A 10595-nucleotide genomic window follows, 5' to 3' on the forward strand; every position below is an offset into this window, starting at 1 on the left:
GCCAGGGCTGAATCGACTCCAGTCTCGTGATCTCCCTCGAGTGCTGAAGTGAGGGCCCATGCCAGAATGCGGCTCCATAGCAGGGTTAGCGTTCGAGGAACGCTTAGGTTGTGGCGCAGGGTCCCCGTTCGGGGTACGGTTAGGATTAGGGTTAGGCCCCAGGAGGCTCTAGGCGCCCAACCCACAGCAGGGCAGTGGTCGCCCCCAATGGCTGAGATGAGGGCACAAGGGAGGCTGCCGGTCAGGATCCGTCTTTGGCTGGCAAGGACACAGACGTCGATCGGCCCCTGTTCGAGGAGGCCTCCGGAATCCTCTCGGTCAGCTGCAGACGGGCCTGGAAACGACATGGTGATCTTGCAGCTTCCATGCCGAGTCAGCTTGCACCGCTTCTGGACCCCAGGCACGTGGTGTTGTCAGACTTTGGCATGGGGTCCCCATGGGGAGGGAGCCTTAGCTAGGGTTAGGGTTTGGTCCAAGGACGTCGCCAGGGCTGAATCGACTCCAGTCTCGTGATCTCCATCGAGGGCTGAAGTGAGGACCCATGCCAGAAGGCGGCTCCATACCAGGGTTAGGGTTCGAGGCAGGCTTAGGTTGTGGTGGAGGGTCCCGGTTCGGGATACGGTTAGGGTTAGGGTTAGGTCCCAGGAGGCTCCAGGCGCCCAACCCACAGCAGGGCAGTGGTCGCCCCCAAGGGCTGAGTTGAGGGCACAAGGGAGGCTGCCGGTCAGGATCCGTCTTTGGCTACCAAGGGGACACACGTGTTTGAGCCCCTGGTCGAGGAGGCCTCCGCCATCCTCTCGGCAGCTGCAGCCGGGCCTGGGAAACCACATGGTGAGCTTCCAGGTTCCATGACGTGTCAGGCTGCACCTCTTCCGGACCCCAGGCGCGTGGTGTTGTCAGACGTTGGCATAGGGTCCTCTTGGGGAGAGAGCCTTAGCTAGGGTTAGGGTTCGGTCCAGGGACGTCGCCAGGGCCGAAGCGACTCCGGTCTCGTGATCTCCCTCGAGGGATGAAGTGAGGGCCCATGCAGCAAGGCGGCTCAAGCGCAGGGTTAGGGGTCGAGGCCGGCTTAGGTTTCAGTGGAGGGTCCTCGTTCGGTGTGGGGTTAGGGTTAGGGTCAGGTCCCAGGAGACTCTAGGCGCCCAACCCACAGCAGGGCAGTTGTCGCCCCCAATGGCTGAGTTGAGGGCACAAGGGAGGCTGCCGGTCAGGATCCGTCTTTGGCTGGCAAGGCCACAGACGTCGATCGGTCCCTGTTCGAGGAGGCCTCCGGAATCCTCTCGGTCAGCTGCAGACGGGCCTGGAAACGACATGGTGATCTTGCAGCTTCCATGCCGGTCAGGCTGCACCGCTTCTGGACCCCAGGCGCGTGGTGTTGTCAGACTTTGGCATGGGGTCCCCATGGGGAGGGAGCCTTAGCTAGGGTTAGGGTTTGGTCCAAGGACGTCGCCAGGGCTGAATCGACTCCAGTCTCGTGATCTCCATCGAGGGCTTAAGTGAGGGCCCATGCCAGAAGGCGGCTCCATAGCAGGGTTAGGGTTCGAGGCAGGCTTAGGTTGTGGTGGAGGTTCCCGGTTCGGGTTACGGTTAGGGTTAGGGTTAGGTCCCAGGAGGCTCCAGGCGCCCAACCCACAGCAGGGCAGTGGTCGCCCCCAAGGGCTGAGTTGAGGGCACAAGGGACGGTGCCGGTCAGGATCCGTCTTTGGCTGCCAAGGCCACAGACGTCGATCGGCCCCTGTACGAGGAGGCCTCCGGAATCCTCTCGGTCAGCTGCAGACGGGCCTGGAAATGACATGGTGATCTTGCAGCTTCCATGCCGAGGCAGCCTGCACCGCTTCTGGACCCCAGGCGCGTGGTGTTGTCAGACTTTGGCATAGGGTCCCCATGGGGAGGGAGCCTTAGCTAGGCATAGGGTTTGGTCCAGGGACGTCGCCAGGGCTGAATCGACTCCAGTCTCGTGATCTCCCTCGAGTGCTGAAGTGAGGGCCCATGCCAGAAGGTGGCTCCATAGTAGGGTTAGGGTTCGAGGCAGGCTTAGGTTGTGGTGGAGGGTCCCGGTTCGGGGTACGGTTAGGGTTAGGGTTAGGTCCCAGGAGGCTCCAGGCGCCCAACCCACAGCACGGCAGTGGTCGCCCCCAAGGGCTGAGTTTAGGGCACAAGGGACGGTGCCGGTCAGGATCCGTCTTTGGCTGGCAAGGCCACAGACGTCGATCGGCCCCTGTTCGAGGAGGCCGCCGGAATCCTCTCGGTCATCTGCAGACGGGCCTGGAAACGACATGGTGAGCTTGCAGCTTCCATGCCGAGTCAGCATGCACTGCTTCTGGACCCCAGGCGCGTGGTGTTTTCAGACTTTGGCATGGGGCCCCATGGGGAGGGAGACTTAGCTAGGGTTAGGGTTTGGTCCAGGGACGTCGCCAGGGCTGAATCGACTCCAGTCTCGTGATCTCCCTCGAGGGCTGAAGTGAGGGCCCATGCCAGAAGGCGGCTCCATAGCAGGGTTAGGGTTCGAGGCAGGCTTAGGTTGTGTTGTAGGGTCCCGGTTCGGGGTACGGTTAGGGTTAGTGTTAGGTCCCAGGAGACTCCAGGCGCCCAACCCACAGCAGGGCAGTGGTCGCCCCAAAGGGCTGAGTTGAGGGCACAAGAGAGGCTGCCGGTCAGGATCCGTCTTTGGCTGCCAAGGCCACAGACGTCGATCGGCCCCTGTTCGAGGAGGCCTCCGGAATCCTCTCGGTCAGCTGCAGACGGGCCTTGAAACGACATGGTGAGCTTGCAGCTTCCATGCCGAGTCAGCATGCACTGCTTCTGGACCCCAGGCGCGTGGTGTTGTCAGACTTTGGCAGGGGGTCCCCATGGGGAGGGAGCCTTAGCTAGGTTTAGGGTTTGGTCACGGACGTCGCCAGGGCTGAATCGACTCCAGTCTCGTGATCTCCCTCGAGGGCTGAAGTGAGGGCCCATGCCAGAAGGCGGCTCCATAGTAGGGTTAGGGTCGAGGCAGGCTTAGGTTGTGGTGGAGGGTCCCGGTTCGGGGTTCGGTTAGGGTTAGGGTTAGGTCCCAGGAGGCTCCAGGCGCCCAACCCACAGCAGAGCGGTGGTTGCCCCCAAGGGCTGAGTTGAGGGTACAAGGGAGGCTGCCGGTCAGGATCCGTCTTTGGCTGCCAAGGCCACACACGTGTTTGGGCCCCTGGTCGAGGAGGCCTCCGCAATCCTCTCGGCAGCTGCAGCTGGGCCTGGGAAACCACATGGTGAGCTTCCAGGTTCCATGCCGACTCAGCCTGCACCTCTTCCGGACCCCAGGCGCGTGGTGTTGTCAGACGTTGGCATAGGGTCCTCTTGGGGAGAGAGCCTTAGCTAGGGTTAGGGTTCGGTCCAGGGACGTCGCCAGGGCCGAAGCGACTCCGGTCTCGTGATCTCCCTCGAGGGCTGAAGTGAGGGCCCATGCAGTAAGGTGGCTCAAGCGCAGGGTTAGGGGTTGAGGCCGGCTTAGGTGTCGGTGGAGGGTCCCCGTTGGGTGTGGGGTTAGGGTTAGGGTTAGGTCCCAGGAGGCTCCAGGCGCCGAACCCACAGCAGGGCAGTGGTCTTCCCGAAGGGCTGAGTTGAGGGCACAAGGGACGGTGCCGGTCAGGATCCTTCTTTGGCTGCCAAGGCCACAGACGTCGATCGGACCCTGTTCGAGGAGGCCTCCGGAATCCTCTCGGTCAGCTGCAGACGGGCCTGGAAACGACATGGTGAGCTTGCAGCTTCCATGCCGAGTCAGCATGCATTGCTTCTGGACCCCAGGCGCGTGGTGTTGTCAGACTTTGGCATGGGGTCCCCCTTGTGGAGGGAGCTTTAGCTAGGGTTAGGGTTTGGTCCAGGGACGTCGCCAGGGCTGAATCGACTCCAGTCTCGTGATCTCCCTCGAGTGCTGAAGTGAGGGCCCATGCCAGAAGGCGGCTCCATAGCAGGGTTAGGGTTCGAGGCAGGCTTAGGTTTCGGTGGAGGGTTCCCGTTCGGTGTGGGGTTAGGGTTACGGTTAGGTCCGAGGAGGCTCCAGGCGCCGAACCCACAGCAGGGCAGTGGTCTTACCGAAGGGCTGAGTTGAGGGTACAAGGGACAGTGCCGGTCAGGATACGTCTTTGGCTGCCAAGACCATAGACGTCGATCGGCCCCTGTTCGAGGAGGCCTCCGGAATCCTCTCGGTCAGCTGCAGACGGGCCTGGAAACGACATGGTGAGCTTGCAGCTTCCATGCCGAGTCAGCCTGCTCCGCTTGTGGACCCCAGGCGCGTGGTGTTGTCAGACTTTGGCATGGGGTCCCCATGGGGAGGGAGCCTTAGCTAGGGTTAGGGTTTGGTCCTGGGACGTCGCCAGGGCTGAATCGACTCCAGTCTCGTGATCTCCCTCGAGGGCTGACGTGAGGGCCCATGCCAGAAGGCGGCTCCATAGCAGGGTTAGGGTGTGAGGAACGCTTAGGTTGTGGTGCAGGGTCCCCGTTCGGGGTACGGTTAGGGTTAGGGTTAGGTCCCAGGAGGCTCCAGGCGCCCAACCCACAGCATGGCAGTGTTCGCCCCCAAGGGCTGAGTTGAGGGCACAAGGGAGGCTGCCGGTCAGGATCCGTCTTTGGCTGCCAAGGCCACACACGTGTTTGGGCCCCTGGTCGAGGAGGCCTCCGCAATCCTCCCGGCAGCGGCAGCCGGGCCTGGGAAACGACATGGTGAGCTTCCAGGTTCCATGCCGAGTCAGCCTGCACCTCTTCCTGACACCAGGCGCGTGGTGTTGTCAGACATTGGCATAGGGTCCTCTTGGGGAGAGAGCCTTAGCTAGGGTTAGGGTTCGGTCCAGGGACGTCGCCAGGGCCGAAGCGACTCCGGTCTCGTGATCTCCCTCGAGGGATGAAGTGAGGGCCCATGCAGCAAGGCGGATCAAGCGCAGAGTTAGGGGTCGAGGCCGGCTTAGGTTTCAGTGGAGGGTCCCCGTTCGGTGTGGGGTTAGGGTTAGGGTTAGGTCCCAGGAGGCTCCACGCGCCCAACCCACAGCAGGGCAGTGGTCGCCCCCAAGGGCTGAGTTGAGGGCACAAGTGAGGCTGCCGGTCAGGATCCGTCTTTGGCTTCCAAGGCTACAGACGTCGATCGGCCCCTGTTCGAGGTGGCCTTCGGAATCCTCTCGGTCAGCTGCAGACGGGCCTGGAAACGACATGGTGATCTTGCAGCTTCCATGCCGAATCAGCATGCACTGCTTCTGGACCCCAGGTGCGTGGTTTTGTCAGACTTTGGCATGGGGTCCCCATGGGGAGGGAGCCTTAGCTAGGGTTAGGGTTTGGTCCAGGGACGTCGCCAGGGCTGAATCGACTCCAGTCTCGTGATCTCCCTCGAGTGCTGAAGTGAGGGCCCATGCCAGAAGGCGGCTCCATAGCAGGGTTAGGGTTCGAGGCAGGCTTAGGTTTCGGTGGAGGGTTCCCGTTCGGTGTTGCGTTAGGGTTACGGTTAGGTCCCAGGAGGCTCCAGGCGCCGAACCCACAGCAGGGCAGTGGTCGCCCCCAAGGACTGAGTTGAGGGCACAAGGGAGGCTGCCGGTCAGGATCCGTCTTTGGCTGCCAAGGGCACACACGTGTTTGGGCCCCTGGTCGAGGAGGCCTCCGCAATCCTCTCGGCAGCTGCAGCCGGGCCTGGGAAACCACATGGTGAGCTTCCAGGTTCCATGCTGACTCAACCTGCACCTCTTCCGGACCCCAGGCGCGTGGTGCTGTCAGACGTTGGCATAGGGTCCTCTTGGGGAGAGAGACTTAGCTAGGGTTAGGGTTCGGTCCAGGGACGTCGCCAGGGCCGAAGCGACTCCGGTCTCGTGATCTCCCTCGAGGGCTGAAGTGAGGGCCCATGCAGGAAGGCAGCTCAAGCGCAGGGTTAGGGGTCGAGGCCGGCTTAGGTTTCGGTGGAGGGTCCCCGTTCGGTGTGGGGTTAGGGTTAGGGTTAGGTCCCAGGAGGCTCCAGGCGCCCAACCCACAGCAGGGCAGTGGTCGCCCCCAAGGGCTGAGTTGAGGGCACAAGGGACGGTGCCGGTCTGGATCCGTCTTTGGCTGCCAAGGCCACAGACGTCGATCGGCCCCTGTTCGAGGAGGCCTCCGGAATCCTCTCGGTCAGCTGCAGACGGGCCTGGAAACGACATGGTGATCTTGCAGCTTCCATGCCGAGTCAGCCTGCACCGCTTCTGGGCCCCAGGCGCGTGGTGTTGTCAGACTTTGGCATGGGGTCCCCATGGGGAGGGAGCCTTAGCTAGGGTTAGGGTTTGGTCCAGGGACGTCGCCAGGGCTGAATCGACTCCAGTCTCGTGATCTCCCTCGAGGGCTGAAGTGAGGGCCCATGCCAGAATGCGGCTCCATAGCAGGGTTAGGGTTTGATGCAGGCTTAGCTTGTGGTGGAGGGTCCCGTTTCGGGGTACGGTTAGGGTTAGGGTTAGGTCCCAGGACGTTCCAGGCACCCAACCCACAGCATGGCAGTGGTCGCCCCCAAGGACTGAGTTGAGGGCACAAGGGAGGCTGCCGGTCAGGATCCGTCTTTGGCTACCAAGGCCACACACGTGTTTGGGCCCCTGGTCGCGGAGGCCTCCACAAACCTCTCCGCAGCTGCAGCCGGGCCTGGGAAACGACATGGTGAGCTTCCAGGTTCCATGCCGAGTCAGCCTGCACCTCTTCCGGACCCCAGGCGCGTGGTGTTGTCAGACGTTGGCATAGGGACCTCTTGGGGAGAGAGCCTTAGCTAGGGTTAGGGTTCGGTCCAGGGACGTCGCCAGGGCCGAAGCGACTCCGGTGTCGTGATCTCCCTCGAGGGCTGAAGTGAGGGCCCATGCAGCAAGGCGGCTCAAGCGCAGGGTTAGGGTCGAGGCCGGCTTAGGTTTCGGTGGAGGGTCCCAGTTCGGTGTGGGGTTAGGGTTAGGGTTAGGTCCCAGGAGGCTCCAGGCGCCCAACCCACAGCAGGGCAGTGGTCGCCCCCAAGGGCTGAGTTGAGGGCACAAGGGACGGTGCCGGTCAGGATCCGTCTTTGGCTGCCAAGGCCACAGACGTCGATCGGCCCCTGTTCGAGGAGGCCTCCGGAATCCTCTCGGTCAGCTGCAGACGGGCCTGGAAACGACATGGTGATCTTGCAGCTTCCATGCCGAGTCAGCTTGCACTGCTTCTGGACCCCAGGGGCGTGGTGTGGTCAGACTTTGGCATGGGATCCCCATAGGGAGGGAGCCTTAGCTAGGGTTAGGGTTTGGTCCAGGGACGTCGCCAGGGCTGAATCGACTCCAGTCTCGTGATCTCCTTCGAGGGCTGAAGTGAGGGCCCATGCCAGAAGGCGGCTCCATAGCAGGGTTAGGGTTCGAGGCAGGCTTAGGTTGTGGTGGAGGGTCCCGGTTCGGGGTACGGTTAGGGTTAGGGTTAGGTCCCAGGAGTCTCCAGGGGCCCAACCCACAGCATGGCAGTGGTCGCCCCCAAGGGCTGAGTTGAGGGCACAAGGGAGGCTGCCAGTCAGGATCCGTCTTTGGCTGGCAAGGCCACAGACGTCGATCGGCCCCTGTTCCAGGAGGCCTCAGGAATCCTCTCGGTCAGCTGCAGACGGGTCTGGAAACGACATGGTGAGCTTGCAGCTTCCAGGCCGAGTCAGCCTGCACTGCTTCTGGACCCCAGGCGCGTGGTATTGTCAGACTTTGGCATGGGGCCCCATGGGGTGGGAGCCTTAGCTAGGGTTAGGGTTTGGCCCAGGGACGTCGCGAGGGCTGAATCGACTCCAGTCTCGTGATCTCCCTCGAGGGCTGAATTGAGGGCCCATGCCAGAAGGCGGCTCCATAGCAGGGTTAGGGTTCGAGGCAGGCTTAGGTTGTGGTGGAGGGTCCCGGTACTGGGTACGGTTAGGGTTAGGGTTAGGTCCCAGGAGGCTCCAGGCGCCCAACCCACAGCAGGGCAGTGGTGGCCCCCAAGGGCTGAGTTGAGGGCACAAGGGAGGCTGCCGGTCAGGATCCGTCTTTGGCTGCCAAGGCCACACACGTGTTTGGGTCCCTGGTCGAGGAGGCCTCCGCAATCCTCCCGGCAGCTGCAGCCGGGCCTGGGAAACGACATGGTGAGCTTCCAGGTTCCATGCCGAGTCAGCCTGCACCTCTTCCGCACACCAGGCGCGTGGTGTAGTCAGACGTTGGCATAGGGTCCTCTTGGGGAGAGAGCCTTAGCTAGGGTTAGGGTTCGGTCCAGGGACGTCGCCAGGGCCGAAGCGACTCCGGTCTCGTGATCTCCCTCGAGGGATGACGTGAGGGCCCATGCAGCAAGGCGGCTGAAGCGCAGGGTTAGGGGTCGAGGCCGGCTTAGGTTTCGGTGGAGGGTCCCCGTTCGGTGTGGGGTTAGGGTTAGGGTTAGGTCCCAGGAGGCTCCAGGCGCCCAACCCACAGCAGGGCAGTGGTCGCCCCCAAGGGCTGAGTTGAGGGCACAAGGGACGATGCCGGTCAGGATCCGTCTTTGGCTGCCAAGGCCACAGACGTCGATCGGCCCCTGTTCGAGGAGGCCTCCGGAATCCTCTCGGTTAGCTGCAGACGGGCCTGGAAATGACATGGTGATCTTGCAGCTTCCATGCCGAGTCAGCTTGCACTGCTTCTGGACCCCAGGCGCGTGGTGTGGTCAGACTTTGGCATGGGGTCCCCATGGTGAGGGAGCCTTAGCTAGGGTTAGGGTTTGGTCCAGGGACGTCGCCAGGGCTGAATCGACTCCAGTCTCGTGATCTCCCTCGAGGGCTGAAGTGAGGGCCTATGCCAGAAGGCGTCTCCATAGCAGGGTTAGGGTTCGAGGCAGGCTTAGGTTGTGGTGGAGGGTCCCGGTTCGGGGTACGGTTAGGGGTAGGGTTAGGTCCCAGGAGTCTCCAGGGGCCCAACCCACAGCAGGGCAGTGGTCGCACCCAAGGGCTGAGTTGAGGGCACAAGGGAGGCTGCCGGTCAGGATCCGTCTTTGGCTGCCAAGGCCACAGACGTCGATCGGACCCTTTTCTAGGAGGCCTCCGGAATCCTCTCGGTCAGCTGCAGACGGGCCTGGAAACGACATAGTGAGCTTGCAGCTTCCATGCCGAGTCAGCCTGCACCGCTTCTGGACCCCAGGCGCGTGGTGTTGTTAGAGTTTGGCATGGGGTCCCCATGGGGAGGGAGCCTTAGATAGGGTTAGGGTTTGGTCCTTGGACGTCGCCAGGGCTGAATCGACTCCAGTCTCGTGATCTCCCTCGAGGGCTGAAGTGAGGGCCCATGCAGCAAGGCGGCTCCATAGCAGGGTTAGGGTTCGAGGCAGGCTTAGGTTGTGGTGGAGGGTCCCGTTTCGGGGTACGGTTAGGGTTAGGGTTAGGTCCCAGGAGGCTCCAGGCGCCCAACCCACAGCAGGGCAGTGGTCTTCCCGAAGGGCTGAGTTGAGGGCACAAAGGACGGTGCCGGTCAGGATCCGTCTTTGGCTGCCAAGGCCACAGACGTCGATCGGCCCCTGTTCGAGGAGGCCTCCGGAATCCTCTCGGTCAGCTGCACACGGGCCTGGAAACGACATGGTGATCTTGCAGCTTCCATGCCGAGTCAGCCTGCACCGCTTCTGGGCCCCAGGCGCGTGGTGTTGTCAGACTTTGGCATGGAGTCCCCATGGGGAGGGAGCCTTAGCTAGGGTTAGGGTTTGGTCCAGGGACGTCGCCAGGGCTGAATCGACTCCAGTCTCGTGATCTCCCTCGAGGGCTGAAGTGAGGGCCCATGCCAGAAGGCGGCTCCATAGCAGGGTTAGGGTTTGATGCAGGCTTAGGTTGTGGTGGAGGGTCCCGTTTCGGGGTACGGTTAGGGTTAGGGTTAGGTCCCAGGAGGCTCCAGGCGCCCAACCCACAGCATGGCAGTGGTCGCCCCCAAGGGCTGAGTTGAGGGCACAAGGGAGGCTGCCGGTCATGATCAGTCTTTGGCTGCCAAGGCCACACACGTGTTTGGGCCCCTGGTCGAGGAGGCCTCCGCAAACCTCTCCGCAGCTGCAGCCGGGCCTGGGAAACGACATGGTGAGCTTCCAGGTTCCATGCCGAGTCAGCCTGCACCTCTTCCGGACCCCAGGCGCGTGGTGTTGTCAGACGTTGGCATAGGGTCCTCTTGGGGAGAGAGCCTTAGCTAGGGTTAGGGTTCGGTCCAGGGACGTCGCCAGGGCCGAAGCGACTCCGGTGTCGTGATCTCCCTCTTGGGCTGAAGTAAGGGCCCATGCAGCAAGGCGGCTCAAGCGCAGGGTTAGGGTCGAGGCCGGCATAGGTTTCGGTGGAGGGTCCCCGTTCGGTGTGGGGTTAGGGTTAGGGTTAGGTCCCAGGAGGCCCCAGGCGCCCAACCCACAGCAGGGCAGTGGTCGCCCCCAAGGGCTGAGTTGAGGGCACAAGTGAGGCTGCCGGTCAGGATCCGTCTTTGGCTGCCAAGGCCACACACGTGTTTGGGCCCCTGGTCGAGGAGGCCTCCGCAATCCTCCCGGCAGCTGCAGCCGGGCCTGGGAAACGACATGGTGAGCTTCCAGGTTCCATGCCGAGTCAGCCTGCACCTCTTCCGGACCCCAGGCGCGTGGTGTTGTCAGACGTTGCCATAGGGTCCTCTTGGGGAGAGAGCCTTAGCTAG

Source organism: Neofelis nebulosa, chromosome 17, assembly GCF_028018385.1.
Source record: "Neofelis nebulosa isolate mNeoNeb1 chromosome 17, mNeoNeb1.pri, whole genome shotgun sequence".
In the NCBI taxonomy this organism is placed as follows: Eukaryota; Metazoa; Chordata; class Mammalia; order Carnivora; family Felidae; genus Neofelis; species Neofelis nebulosa.